This window comes from Protopterus annectens, chromosome 9.part0 (genome assembly GCF_019279795.1).
Source record: "Protopterus annectens isolate FY-2018-M chromosome 9.part0, PAN1.0, whole genome shotgun sequence".
Lineage (NCBI taxonomy): Eukaryota > Metazoa > Chordata > Ceratodontiformes > Protopteridae > Protopterus > Protopterus annectens.
This window is the reverse complement of record NC_056743.1, coordinates 1401280984-1401298564: the sequence shown is the minus strand read 5'-3', so window position 1 is coordinate 1401298564 and position 17581 is coordinate 1401280984.

Here is a 17581-nt window from a genome sequence, read left to right as displayed (position 1 = left end):
TACAGTGACTCGTGTCATGGGCTGCACTATCAGAATGAAACACAACACATCCCACCTTAGGATCAGTGGATGGGCTACCGGAGGAGGCAGGTAGTGGAGGTGCTACAAAAAGAGATAGATGGCATGTCATATACATTCATATAAATCAAATGATGCAGCATAGTACTGAGATATGGCACAACTATATAACTACACTGTAAATTATGATTGTGGCTGTGGGTAGTTTAGGGGCCCTATATAACTGAGATATGCCATGTAATTTGCATATCAAACAAATATGACAGATAATGTCAATACAACTACTAAAACCTACCTGACATGTTCTCATCTGCCTTCACACCAGTGGTGAGGATTGAAGCATCACTGTCATGTGAAAAGATAAGCATACACAGCTCAGTGTTATGCACATACAAGGCATCATACAGCATTCCACCTGATGTATAACACACAGCAAACAAGATATGCACATACCAGATGGGCGATGATGATGTTCAGTTTGCAAGTGTCCTATGCAGGTGAACAAGACCACATTAGTCATGAAGGGCACAGATGTAGTTATCAATAGTGTAATGTAGTAATGATATAGACAACCTTATCAGGTATGTCATTCAACGTAAAGTGGAACATGGATTATAAAAGGTCACATGGACAGCAACATGTGAAAATAATCTTCAGTTATAACAGGAAACAGAGGTATAGAACAGCTATGTATCATACTAACAGAACATGGAGACAGTTACATGACAAATAGTGCAGATGTTGTGCAGATGTAACTTGGTAGGGAGCAAGCCAGCATTAATATCATATATCAAAGGTGTGCTAAACAGTGCTGCACTATAGCAATGTTATGAACAACTTTACCAGGACTGTCTATGCCTGATGATTCATGGCCCATGTCCTGCAAAGATGTATGTACAGGTTAAAATGGTACACGAACAACATGTGAGTATACTCCACAGTCATAATAGGAGGCAGAGGCACAGAACATCTATGGTTTACACTGAAAGGATATGGAGATATTTACATGACTGTGTTGTTGCTGCTCTGATGTTGATGGTGCTATGCAATTATAAAATACATCACACATTGCCGACAGTGCTATGTATGTACTGTGTAGGTAAGATAACACATTGTACATCCTCATCAGGTGTGCTATCACAGCAATGGCATAGTTTTGCTGCTGTAACATAAATATAATATTATGATAAGAATTGTAAATGAATGCCCTTTAATGAGAATTGGTGTCTGCTGCAGTGTTTGTGAATGTTGGACATACCTGTATGTCCTGGAACACAACTCAATACTTACCCTGGCTATCAAATGATGCTGGCAACTGTTATGATGGTAGGCCAGGAACACCATTATCTTACCCAGGAAAAGCAATGGTGGTCCACCTCCAGAGGCATTCCTCACCCTCTCATAGCAATGGAGTTCTTTGGCTATGCCATGGATCATGTCAGAGCAACATCGCCACAGGCCTCCCAGGATCTATTATGTCTGCTCACAGCATTGATCATGTGTGCAATATCCATCCACACTTGATTTCTCCATGCAGCATTACCTGTCCATCTGAGCAGGTTGTGGACATGCTGGCACAGAGTCTCTATAATTATTTTGTTTTTGAGATGCATGTCTTTGGAATGTGGAGGAAACCAGAGTACCGGGAGAAAACCCACACAAATGCAAGGAGAACATGCAGACTCCACACAAAAGGCACCCCAGCCAAGAATAGAAGGGGAGAGCCTCTTGCTGTGAAGTGAGAATGCTAACCACTGCACCTCTGTGCCACCCAGATAATTGGAATGGACATGAAAAACACATCTCAATAACTGATGCATATGTCCTAATATCATCATGTGCACAGCTGTCAATCCATTCCACATGTTTGGACATGTCATATATGTAGATGTGGAATTTGAACCCATGTCAGTGGATATTATGACAAGTAAGGACCAAAAACATAACCAATGTGCCACAACTTCAGTACTGTAACAATGGTGTTGCCACAGTTACATGCACATCAGAATATAGCTACCAGTTCTTCCTGAATAACGTAGGATGCATCTCAAATATTATCACAGTCAGTGACAAACAGTACCATTAATCTTATCATCATGATATGGTATACAACACAAATACCGAAATTTATACAAACACAAGGCAGCAAAACATCACTTTATGAGCATGATGTTATACAGTCATGACTACATATAACAACAGTAAACACAATAAATGCTAAGCTGCTCTAATGTTGCCTAAATCACAGTGAATATAGTCACAGCTACTACTATATGAATAAGCTTCAGAGAGTATCTGTAAATCAGTCATCGACCATGCATCTTGTGGACAACCTTATAAGTCGTCGAACTACACAAAAATACGTTAGATGTTATAGGTTATTCTGCAATAACTACGGATATATGCTGATTCCATCTGTATCTGTATTTGTATCTGTAGATCACTGTGACTGATTTGTTTGTAGCCATATAACTATATAAGAGGAAAACCTCCTTGTTTGTGACAGGCATGTACTCATATGCATGCATATTGTTGAAGTATACTCCCATCCTTTATGTATCACATAGATTAAAATGTAGGGAATTTCACATAACATAGGCATAAAAATATGTTTCACTTGGGTTACACAGAATGCCATGATGATAGGTAAGTGATAATAGAATATATTCCACCACAGCAATGCATACAGGTAACATCTTTCCTTTGGAAGATAGCTATCAATCAGCTATATCCCAGGGTGAGGTAATTAAGTGCACACAGATTTTAAATACAATTTGCACCTTACATAATTATTAAGGCTCAATAGCATTCAGTGTTTTGGAATTGCATTAATGAACATACATGTAAATTCTCAAATCTTGGTGCATTAAACATTTGGTCAGTGTACAGTACTCAGAACAGCTGCCCAATAGGTACCAGTAAAGGGGAATATCTGTAACACATGCCTGATGCCCTCAAATCGTCTGCCACCATCCTGTATGCACCACCTTTAAAATGTAATACCGGTACATATTCTTATCATACCATTATTACCTGTGAACTGAGCGGGACCTCAGTTAACACTTTTTGGAAGGCATTTGAAACAAGGCTTCTAGAACCATAACAAGGATGTTGACCAAGAGATCATACATTGGATAGATGCAGAGGATGTTCACTTAAGGGCTACAGAGGTCTGACGCCAATCACCTGATGCCCACAGTAAGTTACATATGCCACACTTTAATACCTATATTTTCATGTATGTATGTAGTAAATGTGAGTTTATGTGACACATTGCATTTCACGTATATTCCATGGTTATCTGTATTAATAATCTGCATTGATGAATAATGTGTTCTAATCATTAAAGTTAACATTCACATGTCAGTGCATTCTAAAGTTATCTGCAACTATACTGGACGAGTGTAAACATTAAGCAGGACTTTCTATTATATCTGTATATTAATATATACTTCAAACATACTATTATTACTGTTCTAAAGAACTGTGATGTCTCTTGGCTCAACTGGTTAAGCACGTTGGCAAAGTGAATGTTGTTTGTCTATGTGTTGTTCAAATCCCAATAAATCCATCAGTGACAGTAATTCAAGATTGCACATCACATATGGAAGACCTGTATTTGTTTGGTAATGTATGCAGTACAGATTTTTACACATCCAGCGTGACCATGGTGCTATAGTGCTTAGGCCACTGATAACTATACATTTCTTCATTATCCTCAAAGCTTCTAGACACCTTATACAATATATTTCTATATGTGTCAATGCTGAGTAGTAAACTGTAAAGTTTAAAATTCATCACAGTCTTTTCTAATGCATTTCTTCTTTCATTAGTTTAATGAATGTAAGGTCAGTGGAGGTCATCATGGCTGAAGTATGTGTGAGTCTTGTAAATACAATGCAAGTGCAAGAAGTGTGGATCGGTAATCATTATGCTGTCTTATGGCTGTAAGGTTAGCACTGTATGCGTTGACATTGACTGTTCTCCTACCTAATTTACATGTGTAGGTGTGAATTTCATGGTTGTACACTATTTCTACTAATGGCTATCTATTTGTTTCAAGAACAGATGACTGTTTTCTTGCAAGTTATGAAAGTTAAACTCAGTGTGCTGACACGTTAGTTTTTACCTTGGATACATGCACATGTCACTGTTATTCTATAATATAAACTTTTACAATGCTACAAGAAATGTGATGTCCACAAGCTCAGTAAGGCAATATAAATGATGTTTGCTTGGTTTTGTTTTTCCAGCTCTTTTGGGTTTCTAATACCATGATGGGAATGAACCCGATTCCTAAGTCAAGCTCTTATTAGTTCATGCAATTAGTATTGTTTCAATATTGATGTTAGCCAAAAGCACTCTTTGTAGCACCTTTAATGTGCCAAGTATTGACTCCTTCTGCAGTTCATACATAATTACATGTATTGGTATCATATCTAAAAGCAACTGTAAATTATTTTCTAGTAGTTCCTACTACTATTGGAACTGCCTAGGTATCTTTCTTCCATATTGCTCTCATTTCTGCCTGCAAATTTTAATATTTTATGACTTTGTGTCTCCTCTGTACATCAGACACTGTAATTGCTAAGTGCAGCACTTTCAAAGGTAAATATTACTTTTGTCTTTTTTCATAGATTACTATACCTGGTTTTCTCACATCTATTTTTTCAATTGTTGGTAATGGCTGATCACATATGATGTACACTTCGTCATTCTATATAGTAATTTGGAGTTAATATTTCCAATGCTTAACTGTTACTTCTATACTGTAGTGTTTGGACGCTCCCCAGTGCAACAATCCTACCACATTATTGTGCCCGTCAGTGTATAGACCCTCTACCATGACTGTATCATACCCAACAACAACCTAAATTTGCTTGTTTCTCTCACATGTTCAATGGACTTTGTAAACCAACATGTATGTCATCCACTTTCCTGGGCTGCCATTATCAGCCTTTTATCCTTTGGTTTCAACTCACCTTTCCTTAACAACTCCTGTATCAAATCCTGGTCAACACGAGGTTATTCCAGGTGATTTCTATACTTGTCACTATATTTATGGCTTTTCCACTTTTCTTTCATTCTCATCTGATCCTTCTCCTTATATTCTTTCTTTTCTTTTTTGACACATTCAGTTGCTGTCTGATTTTTGTTGACTTCTAGTTTGATGTCCATTCCTGCTTTCCACCTGAAAGCTTCTACTAAACTAAGCAGAGAGTTTGTCCTAGACTTCTTCTCATCATGTTGTAAAACTTTTTATGCTTGGATCTGTCAAGATCAGCAGATAGGTATGCAGTCCCACAATCACAAATCTATGCATACAATCAATGTTGAGGAGGCCCATACCTCCTTCAGAGCAAGGGATATATAATTTTGGTATACACTTACTTGTATGCATCGTTTAATAAGAGTGAAACATTTTCTTGTTTTCCTCTCCACTAAAACTGTAAGTTAAAAAAGGGAAAGCAAATTGGTTTAGACCTTGGGCTTTATTCCTATACGTCAGGGCTGTTTTCAGTATTAGTTTTAATCTTCTGAAATATTCCTTACAGAGTTTTCTTCTCATTTGTTCATCACATTCCTGTCCTAGAGTAATATTTTCTTGGTAATGCAACTTTCCTGCTTAGCACACCGATTTCCCACATTTATCAAGACAAATGTCATTCTTATACCATCTGAGAATGTTTTAACCACTTGCAGCTGTGCTTCCAACTCCTCGTCTAATGGACTATATAGTTTAAGTCATCCACGAAACATAGATAAGAAATCTTGAAGCAATTTTGTTTTCTGGGAGCCAAATTATAACCAAGATCTAATCTGTTAATTAAACAGCATAATGGTTTATGGGCAAGACTGAACAACAGAGGTGACAAAGAATCACACTGGAACGTCCACCTTTGAATTATCCCTGGGATTATAATTTGACATTTGTTATGGTTTAATTGCAAAATTGTTTGCCACTGTTTCTTGGTCAAAGTAATATGTATATGGATCAATATAGACTGTGGGCCGGATTCACGAAGGCTTGCACGGAGTCTAAGAGTAGTGTAAGACTCCATGCAGCCTTCACGATCCAGGAACAGTCCAAAGTCCGTGTAAGAGACAAGCTGAAATGGCTCTTACACGGAGTAGGCGTGGATAAGCTAATCACCTCACTTGCAGCCGAATAGCATGCAAATGAGGATGATTAGCGATCCAGGAAGCCCAGAACAGCCCGTGTAAGAGCCGTTTTAGCTGCAGAAATGTACTCAGTTGACAACTGAGTACGTTTCTGCAAACACTGCAATGGAGCCATGTCAGCTCCAAATAAAGGGTGCATATGCGTCAGGCAGCATGCCAATGGCCAAATATGTGGCCATTGGCAAAGTAACCTGATGCAAATATAATAAAAATATAATTTTTTTTTTCGGCGATTGACGATGTTTAAACCCAATGCAGCCCCGCGCAAATGGGCTGCGCTGTATAAAACATAAAAATGAAGGTTTTAAACCCACAAATGTGGGTTTTATGCAATACATGGAATGTCAATGCAGGGACCAGCAGACCAAAACCAACATGGCCACCGTGTAGTGGTTGCTAAGGGGGGAAGCGGAGTCTAAGACATGTAACTAAGCATTAGTAGGCAATCTGATGCAAATGAGTGTTAGGATACTGAATTCCACTGCCACATAGCAAATGAGCACAGTCTGAGTAGTGTAAGAGTTACAGAAGGGGGAGGAACAGAGTAGGAGATAGGTGACATCACAGGGGGGAATGGTAGAAAGAAATGCAGTTCATTGGAGGTCAGAGTTACATGACAGATGTCAGACAGATATCATGGAAAGAGGTGTGCCACTAAATAAGCATGAGAAAGTCAAGAAATGGAAGGTGTACACTGTTGCCTACACCAAAGTTTCTTGCTGGATGTGTATGCATACGTGTGTGCGCCATGAAGCGCGAGTAAGGCAATGTGTGCGCGTGTAAGGCAGACTGAGCATGTGGGAGCGTGTTGGGAGATGTTTAACACCGTTTGCGTGGGCGTGCACGTGTTTTAATCCGAATAAGCAGATTCTGAACTGTGTAAGTATGTGTGCGCGCGTGTAAGCCACTGTGAGCGTGTTTCTGCTGGTTTACACGGCTCCACCCTGAGGAAACAGAAAGGAAAAAGGAAGCAACAGATTTAGTAGGAAGCTAGCAGGGAATACTGCTGGAGCTAGCAGGTGAAAACAATTAGATGCAGGCAAGTACACAGGCAGAATAGTAGCCTAGCCAGCACTTAAAACTCTGCAAACAGCAGTGCAGGATGTTTCTCTCAAGAGACACTGCAAGACAGGAGTTAAGTTATCAGAAGTGAAAACTGAAAAAGCTGAACTCAGAGCAGAAATGTTAGGGGCTGCCATAGCTGTCATAATGAGACATAGGCGACTTGCTGAGGGTGGTGACAATGCAGATGCTGCCAGACAACCCACAGTGAGGAGACGAAGAAGAGTGTACAGGCCCAGGGTCACCTACCACGGGTTACATGAGCTGGAGATAGTAGAGCACTATAGAGTGGACAGAGACCTCCTGCAGCAAATAGTGGAGCTGTGCAGGCCACGCCTCACACACAGAACCAACAGAGGGAACCCATCCCAGTGGAAACCAAGGTATGTGTTGGCCTAAGAATACTAGCAACAGGTACCTTCCAGAGACCAACTGGTGATATGATGGGGATATCACAGGCATCAGCCTCCAGGGTACTGCACCAGTTCCTGGATGCCATGTCAGCACATGTCGGTGATCATGTATATTTCCCCAATGCCCGTGAGGTATTGGCCAGCAATATGCGTCTCTTCCAGCAAATAGCGGAATACCCTGAGGTAGTGGGTGCAATAGACTGCACGCACATACGCATCAAAGCACCAGCCGGTAAGTGGGGTAGGGCATACATCAACTGCAAGGGCTTCCCCTCCATCAACTGCCAGGTCGTGTGTGATGCCCAGGGCATAATAATGAATGTGTGTGCTGGCTGTCCTGGGAGCTACCACGACTCCCACATCTGGCATTTGACGCAGCTGTACCAGACATTTGCCAATGGGGACATCCTGCATGGACACCTAGTGGGGGATGCAGGTTATGCACTGGAGCTGTGGCTGATGACACCCATCAGAAACGCACACACACCTGAACAGGAACGCCATAATGAGGCACACGCACAAATACGTAATGTAATAGAGCATGTGTTTGGGCTGCTCAAGTCACGGTTCCGGTGTCTGGACACATCTGGTGGAGCCTTGCAGTACACACCAACTACATGTACCCAAATTGTCATGGTATGTGCTATGCTACATAATATGATCTTGCGAAAACAGCTGCAGCAGGACCAGCATAGGGCCGGGCCAAACAGCCCCCCACCATTGCCAAGGCCATCACAGGCAGAGCGTGACTCGGAGGAGGAACAACCTGAGCCTGCCCCAGTAGGCAGAAGGAGGCGTGCCCAGTATGCCCTGGCCTTGGCAAAGAGGCAACATAGCACATACACTGGCTCAGTAGGAACCCTGGGAATGATACCCCTCTCTGACTCACTCATATAGTAACAGGGATGCCTAACATGACACAACCCGCTCTCAAACATGTACAGGGAAGTGTAATATGTGCATCCGACAGAGGCAGCCCTGCAGCACCACCTGAGGCATGAATGCTATGTGTTAAGTAATGTAACACCATGTACTATATGCACACCTGAGGACCCTGACTAACATCCTACCCTCACCAAACATCATGCCACAACATGACAATGAGATGATCAAGTGCAATAATTGACTGAAGTATCGCAGTTAGTCAAAGGGGATCCAATGTGTGCCAGTCAGGGATGACATGCTGAGCATGACATGATGCACCACCTGCTAGGACTGGCGTGCACCTATCAGTGCAGGCCGTATGGATACTGGCAAAGGCTGTTGTTACCCACAGCGTGCCCTGAATAGGTAAGGCTCAAAACACAAACCTATCTCCATAGGTATCAGAAGGGATAAGAATAAGATAAGGGATAAGTCGAAACAGCAAGATGCATGCAGTCTAAACTCACCCAGTATGGAGAATGTTGATATCTGCGCTGTAACAGAAAACTGAGTCAAGGCTCACAACAGCACCCTAACACTACCAGGTTACACCTCATACTGTGCTGTACAGCCTCAAAACATGGAACAAGCTACAAAAGGAGGGTGACTAGCAAGAATTGTCAAGGATAACCACACCCCATGTTGGTACCACAACAAAAGCAGCATGGACTAGCCATGGTCAAGTAACAGTGGCTAAAACTGCCCCCAGTTTATAGCCTGCTACAGACTACTGTCCCAACACCAGGAACTGCACCTGGCCTATGCTGGAATACATGAATATATCAAGTCCTCCAAACCACATTATATTGGGTGACTGAAAATACCCAGACATAGACTGGGAGCATTAGACTAGCTCCAACAGTGTAGGACAAAAGTTCATAGAATCCATAAACCAAAAGGCCCAGGAACAACGTACCACTCCCACAAGAGGGGTAAGCATACTGAATGTGATAATCAGCAACATGGGTACTGGATGGCAAGATGAGAAGTGTATTGCTCACTGGTAAAACCAGACCATAGAGTAATCACACTGGATATACAAATCCTGACCACAGTCCCTGGCCAGAAAACCACAGTGGAAAACATGTGTTAAGCAATATTTGCACTCCTCCAAACTGATGTGGAATCCATTAAAGGTCCTGTGCAGGTGCAAAATATGGGCCACACCGCAGAACCTGTAATACAGCCATTCCATGAACACTGCCAGGAATGCTTGGATTATGCAATCCTAAATTAAAACAAGACACAATGCCATACACGCAGGAATCTGGCATGGTGGACACCAGCCATAACCAAACCATGCAAGAGAATGAAGAAGCTACTACATGATAGAGCAAACATAAACAATGAAGTAATCACTGATCAGTAGTATGGCAATAAAATCTGTCCACACATACAATCCACTAAGGCCAGCCACAACAAGTTGAATCTGTGAATCCTGAGGCAATGTTACACCTGCCCCAAGTACACAGACAACCCCCAACTCTACCCAATAAATACAAATATATGTGAGAGATGCAACCATCTATCCAAACTGGAGGCTGAGCTCCCTCAACTCAGTACTCCCAAAACTAGTCAGGAGGAGAAGGTAACCACACACACCACAAACACAGTCCCACATAGACCTATCACAACTGCAAACCAAACACATAAACACAGAAAAACATTCCCGGAGGCACAAATTACAAACACAGCACACCAACAGAGGCCTCTAAAGCAGACACCCAATCAAACAACCTCCAAACATAGTACATGAAACACATAGTACACAAAGCTGGTGTGCCAAACAGTCACAGGTCAGAAGGAGAAACAACATGCCTGATACAGTTGTAATAGGTGACTCCATAGTCAGACACACTGCTGTCCCATACACCAGACTGAACAAGGGAAAGGGTACAGTAAGCTGCCTGTAGGCTGCCACAATACGCCACATAACAGAAGTATGCAGGTCACTCCAAAGCAAGTAGAAATATGATGCAGTCATAGTCCATGCTGGTGTGAATGACCTGAGATGTATCTCCCTAGACTACATGAAAAGAGACATAGATGAGCTCTCTGATTATGTAGTCCAGGCCGGTATGACACTCACCGTTTGCAGCATCCTACCCTTACCAAGAATAATGCCACAGTACAAACACGGAATGATCAGTCATAGCAAGTGGCACACTTACTGGTGTCATTCCAAGGGGATCCAATGTCTGTCTGCTTGGGATGTCATGCTTGACAAGCCACGCAGCTGTTCTTGGGATGGCTTGCACCTGTTACCCGTGGGCGTCTGAATATTGGATAAGGCCTTTGCCACCTCCATAGAGCCTTTTGTAGGCAAGGCTGAAAAGACTGACCCACCACCCTAGAAAACATAAGTGGAAAGAAACATAAGGGAAATGCTGACCAATGCCAGATGTGTAAATCCCAATATGCATGCTCCCAAGGCCATCCCCAGTATGGAGAACATCGATGTCTGTGCAGTGACAGAAACCTGCTGCAAGCCTCCTGACAGCACACCAGCACTACCAGGTTATACCACGTATCATGTGTCATGGCCCCAAAACCTGGAACAAAACATAAAAGGAGGGTGAGTATCCATATTCAGCACAGACACCCATATGACCAGGTAACTGACAATGCACAAGGCATTGGAGTCCACCCATGTGCAACTAACTGTAGGCAAGACTGCTGTACAGTCTGTAGCATGCTACAGACCACACTCTCACACACAGGAACCCCACCCAGCCGTCCTGAAGACACTGGACAGTATGAATGTCCCACCAAATACCAAACAAGGTACCACAAATTACCACATAGGTGGTAAACCATTATGTATGGATGGAGTAACCAGGGACCTAGGGACACAAGTGGACAGTAACCTGTTATGTGACTCCCACATTGCCAATGTGGCTAGGAAGACTGTCTACATTTGACACCGTATCAGGAAAGGATTCACATCTACATCAACAGAGGTCATTGTGCCCCTATACTGTTCTCTAATCACACCCATAATCTAGTACAATGCCTCATATGGGATGTACCTTACCTGACACCTGCAGTAGTTAGAAAGACCTCAAAGGTACCTCACCAAGAGGATAAAGGGTCTCAAATATTTGCCATATGCTGCCTGGCTGTAGACACCCCAGCTGAATGCAGTCACATACTGCCTACACAGAGGCATTGCATGCCTGTTGTAGAAGGCCATGCCCAACACAGGAGTAATGGACATGCTCCACCCCAGAAAACTCAAATCCATCGGAGCTGTGAGAGTGAGAGATGTCAACCTCAACAAATAATGAAATAGGATGTGCTGGTGGGACAGATACATAATCCAGAGGCTCCCCACACCCTGGACCAGAATCCCACTCCATGTTAGGCAGACCCCTCACTGACACTCTCCAACAGGGATCTTGCCAAGTGGATGGATGATTGTAGAGTTACACTGGGGTCTTCACTGTGTCATGTCCAGACAGAGGCACAGCAAAGCAAATCATAAATGGCCATAATATTCACATAGCAAGGGGTGGCAAAGCCACACACACTCTGGCTAGGCTAACAAATGCCCTAGGGTGGATAGCCTAGTATGAACCTATGAACCTATGAAGATACAAATTGTACAGGACACTAAGGATAATCCCAAGGCTTTCACAACTGATGGTAGGAACCATGTTGGGAATTCACAGATATGCTCTGAATCACACAAATATCACAAGCACACACACATATTGCCAACATACATCCTGACAGGTGCAGTGCAAACCCCGAATGCAGAATATCTATCCCAGCAGACTGCTGGCCCCCTGACATTGCAGATGGTGAGGTAACAGCCAACATCTACAAAGCAAAACACACAGCAGCAATGGTATGAGATGGTGTCCTGGGCTTAGTGCAACATGGACTCCAAGCATGTCCAAGGGTCAGCTTCCGGTGATTTCTCCTGTCCACCTGGTGAATCTGGGCATACTGGGGCAATGCAGCAATTGCCTCATGTACACAGACAACCCTCTCCTCCTACCACCCAACACTACAATCTGTGAGAGATGCACTTACATAGCCAAAATGGAAGCAAAGCTCTCCACCCAAGATTGTGCTAAACAGTCAAGAGGAGAAGGTTAACACCCACACTACATCTCAAGCAACACATAGCCCTTCTAAACCCGCACCACCAACACCCACATATAGCAACACTAAATCCACATATGCAGAGGCCCTTAACTGTAACCTGCCCAAGCAACAAAGACCTCTGAAGCTGAATAAACAAACACCAATCACAACCAATGTGTCACATAGTTCACAACACCAGTGTGCCACCCAGCAACAGCCCCTAAGGCAAGACAATGTACCTAACACTTTAGTCATAGGTGACTCTATAGTCCAGCACACTGATGCCCCTCTCACCAGGTTGAATAAGGAGAAAATTACAGTCAGCTGCCTGTCGGGTGCCATGATCCGCCACATAACACATGCACTCAAGTCACTCCACAACAAGCACAAATATGACTCTGTCATTGTCCATGTTGGAGTGAATGACTTGAGACGTACCTCCCTGGACTACATGAAAAGAGACATGGAAGAGCTCTCGGATCATGTGGCCCAGGCAGGTATGACCCTAGCCCTGAGTAGCATCCTGCCTTCACCCAGAATGATACCACAATATAAGGATAAAACGATTGACTTCAACAATTGGCTAAGCTTATGGTGTCATTCAAAGGGGATCCAGTATCTGTCTGCCTAGGATGACATGATTGACAGACCACGATGCTTTGCCAGAGATGGTCTGCACCTGTCGCCCCTGGGATTCAGGTTACTGGCTAAGGCTCTTGCCACCCTATAGTGCCTTTTTAGGCAAACTTCAAAGGACAAAACCACCACCGTAACAGGTACAAGCATGCAAAATCTGAAGGTAATGCTACTCAATGCTAGAAGTCTAAACCTCAAAATGCACTCTCTCGAGCCACTCCTAAAAATGGAGAACATCGATATCTGTGCAGTAACTGAGACCTGGTTCAAGGCTCCAGAGAGCACCCCTGCAATACTAGGCTACAACTCTTACCACACTTTTCGGCCACCAAACCAGGACGGAAACACTAAAGGTGGAGGAGTGTCAATATTCACCAAGGATATTCACACCACCAGGCTAGTTGGCCAACACAATGTGTCTGAAATTCTCCAAGTGCAACTAACACTAGGTAAGACTGCAATCCAAATTGTAGCTTGCTACAGATCCCCCACCATACCCCAAGATTCTCACTACACCTTTCTAAACATACTGGAAAATATTAAGATAGAACCGAACACCCTAATACTGGGTGATTTTAACTATCCTGCCATTAACTGGGAAACTACTCGTGTCCCAACTCCTTTATAGAACGGTTCTTGGAATTCATAAATTCCAATGCCCTGGATCAACTAATCCATAGTCCCACCAGGGCTCCAATATCCTAGACCTGGTCATTACCAACATGGGAAATCAATGCTCCATACCTATGGTCACCCCTCGTTAGTCAGGTCTGACCATAAGCTAATCACCCTTAACATCCACATCCCACCCCACCCCCAGTAAAGAAGCCACCATAAAAACTTCTCCAAAGCCAATTTCATGCTACTCAAGTCAGAAGTGACAAACTTCATAACACCCATGCAGACGGCAACTGAAAGTTCAACTGCTGAATCCTACACTAAGGCACTGCACGAGCACATCCACTCATGCATGAATCGTGCCATCCCAGATAGAACCAAAATGCTCATCCAAAAAGGAAGCCAATCTGGTGGTCCCCTGCCATAAACAAACTTTACAAAAAAGGAAGAAACTTTTGCAGAAAAGAGGAAAATCCCAGGATGCAAAAAACTCCCTTACTAGCCTCAGTAAGAAACTGAGATGCCTCATAAAATCCTCCAAAGCTAGTTATGAAAATAAAATTGCCAAAGATTCCAAAGACAACCACAAAGCATTCTATAACTATGTCAAGAATCTAAATGGCAATGCTCAGATCTGCTCTGAGCTAAAACAGAATGGCATTAAATATACTGATCCAAAGGATATTGCCAATATCCTGGCAGATCGATTCAGTGCCAACTTCACCCCCCTCTCACCCCCTAAATGCCCCATCTCAATACCGGAAGATTGCCAAATTCCAGTAATAATGGCCAAACAGGTACAAAATGCACTCTCTAAAGCCAAGAATACAGCATCCATGGGACCAGATGACATCCCGGGCTGTGTACTACATGAACTACAGTATGAACTGTCACCTCACCAAAGTGTCATGTTTAATCATAGCCTCACCTCAGGTTTCGTGCCCACTGAGTAGCACAGAGCTACAGTTATCCCAATCCACAAGGGGGGATCCACCTTGGATCCCGGAAACTACCGTCCCATCAGTCTGACAAGCCTTATCTGCAAGGCCATGGAGCGTATTATCATGGAACTTATAAACAAAGACATTGGCAACCTTCAAACACTGGACCCCACCCAGTTTGGGTTTGTGAAGGGCCGATCTTGTCTCCTGAACCTGATTGACTTCTTTGAATCAGTCTCCAGAGCCATGGACAAGGGTAAGGTGGTCCACACAGCCTATCTAGACCTTGCCAAGGCCTTTGACACCATCCCCACTCTGGAATCATAGATAAACTTACTAAGTTGGGCATTAATCCCTATGTCACCCAATGGGTTGCTAAATGGCTTACTGATAGAACCCACACTGTAAAAGTAGCCGACTCCAAATCCAGCTCCAGACAAGTGACAAGTGGAGTACCTCAGGGTTCAGTCCTGGGGCCGCTTTTGTTTGGCATCTACTTCTCTGAAGTATAGGTCAACACTAAGGGACTCTGGCTAACAAAGTTTGCAGATGACTGCAAACTGGGAGCCATTATTGAATCCCCAAATGATGTGGATACTCTACAAAAGGGCCTTACAGAACAGATGCTTGGTGCCAGAGCCACGGGCTCAAGCTCAATGCCAAGAAATGTATTGTTATCCCTTTGGGAAAAACATGTATCCATGAATTACCATATAGGTGGCAGTACACTAAACACAGAAAGTGTGATAAGAGACTTAGGGACACAGGTGGACAGTGGTCTCACCTTCGATAACCACATCGCCACAACAGTCAGGAAATCCTTCTATGTGGCACACCTCATCATGAAGGGCTTTTCATCCAGAAAAAAGGAGGTCATTGTCCCACTGTACTCATCCCTCATTAGACCCATTATAGAATACAACGCCCAATTTGGTATGTACCTCTCAAGACATCTGCAACAACTGAAAAGGCCTCAGAAATACCTCACTAAAAGAATCACAGGCCTAAAGCAGATGCCCTACACTGACCCTTTAAAAACTCCAGCTATACTCTGCCGCATATCATCTACTCAGAGGCGATCTCTGCTTAACATACAAGGCCATGTCAAACCCAGAGCTGTTGGACATGCTACATAAGAAATCCCAATCCCTCAGAGCTACACGCTCCAGGGATCTAAACCTTGTCATCACAATAAACAAAACATGCTGGAGGGATAGGTTCCTGACCCAGAGACTCCCCAGACTCTGGAATAGATTGCCCATACATGTCAAGCAGAGTGCCTCTTTGGACCTCTTCAAGAGGAACCTTGACGATTGGATGGGAGAAAGGAAATTCACCCCAGGGATCACGTCAGTCGCCCTGCTAGACAGGGGTCCAGGAAAGTAAATAATGTGGGAAGAAATAGCCAGGGAATTGTTATGACTAGGCTTGTATAGGCCCTAGGGCTGATAGCCTAGTACCAACCTATGAACCTATGAACCTATGAACCTATGAATGGAATGCCAAACCACGCTACTGCTCAATGTCAGCCTTACCACAGAATATGTACCCAAAGAGCAGTGTACAACAACAGTGGTCCTTCTCAACAAAGGTGTTGCCTGAATGGATACTGAAAACTACTACCCCAGAATCCTGAGAAGCTCGGTCTGCACAGCTATGGAAAGGATCAGCATGTACCACAGACATAAAGATATTGGGGACCTACTGACACCGGACCCTACCCAGTGTGGCTTTCTTAAGTGCAGATCCTGCCCATAAACATGTTTGACTCAATTGAAACAGTCATTAAGGTCATTGATGAGGGCAATGTGGTCCACACAGTGTAGCTGGACCTTGCAAAGGCTTCTATACAATACCCTACGTGTTCATTATAGATAAGCTCACCAGCTTAAATATAAACCCCTATGTCAGTAGAGGGGTTGCAAACCAGACCAAGGACAGGACAGACATGGTCAGACATGCTGCAGCCATGTCAGACTACAAACCAGATATAACTGGCATCCCACAAGGCTTGGTCCTGGGATCTCCCTCGTCTGGTATATATGTCCCATAGGTACAGGCAAACATGGAAGGACTGTGTCCGAACATGTTTGCAGAGGACTACAAACTGCTCACTACATATGATCCACCAGCTGACACAAGCATCCCACAAAAGGGCCACATAGAAACAGACAACTGGTGCCATAGCCATGTCAGCAAGCTAATTGCAGAAATGTGTATAGTCAACCCCCGTGGATATACAGTAAGTGCCCACCAATTACCACATAGGTGTTAACCCATTATGTAGTTAACATGTAATGAGAGGCCTGGGGACACAAGGTGATAGATATCCTGCATTGGACAAACATGTGCTGTAGTGTTTACAGAAACATTACATATACCCACCTAATCATGAAGGTTGTCAGATCTAGATAAGGGGAGGTCATTGTGGCTCTGCAGTCATCCTTCATCAACGGTACAATTGACTACAATAGCCCCTGTGGGATGTACCTCAGCAGACACCTCCATCAACCGTAAAGTCCCCAACAGTACCTCACCAGGAGTATCAAAGAGCTAGCACAGATGCCATGTGTTGCCTGTGTTGCTGGTATCAATAAACATGCTGCACCTTGTACAATCTGAATGGCAGTGAGCTATGCACATGAGAGACCTGAACCCCAGCACTGACTTACATTGGACAAGCTGTACTGCATG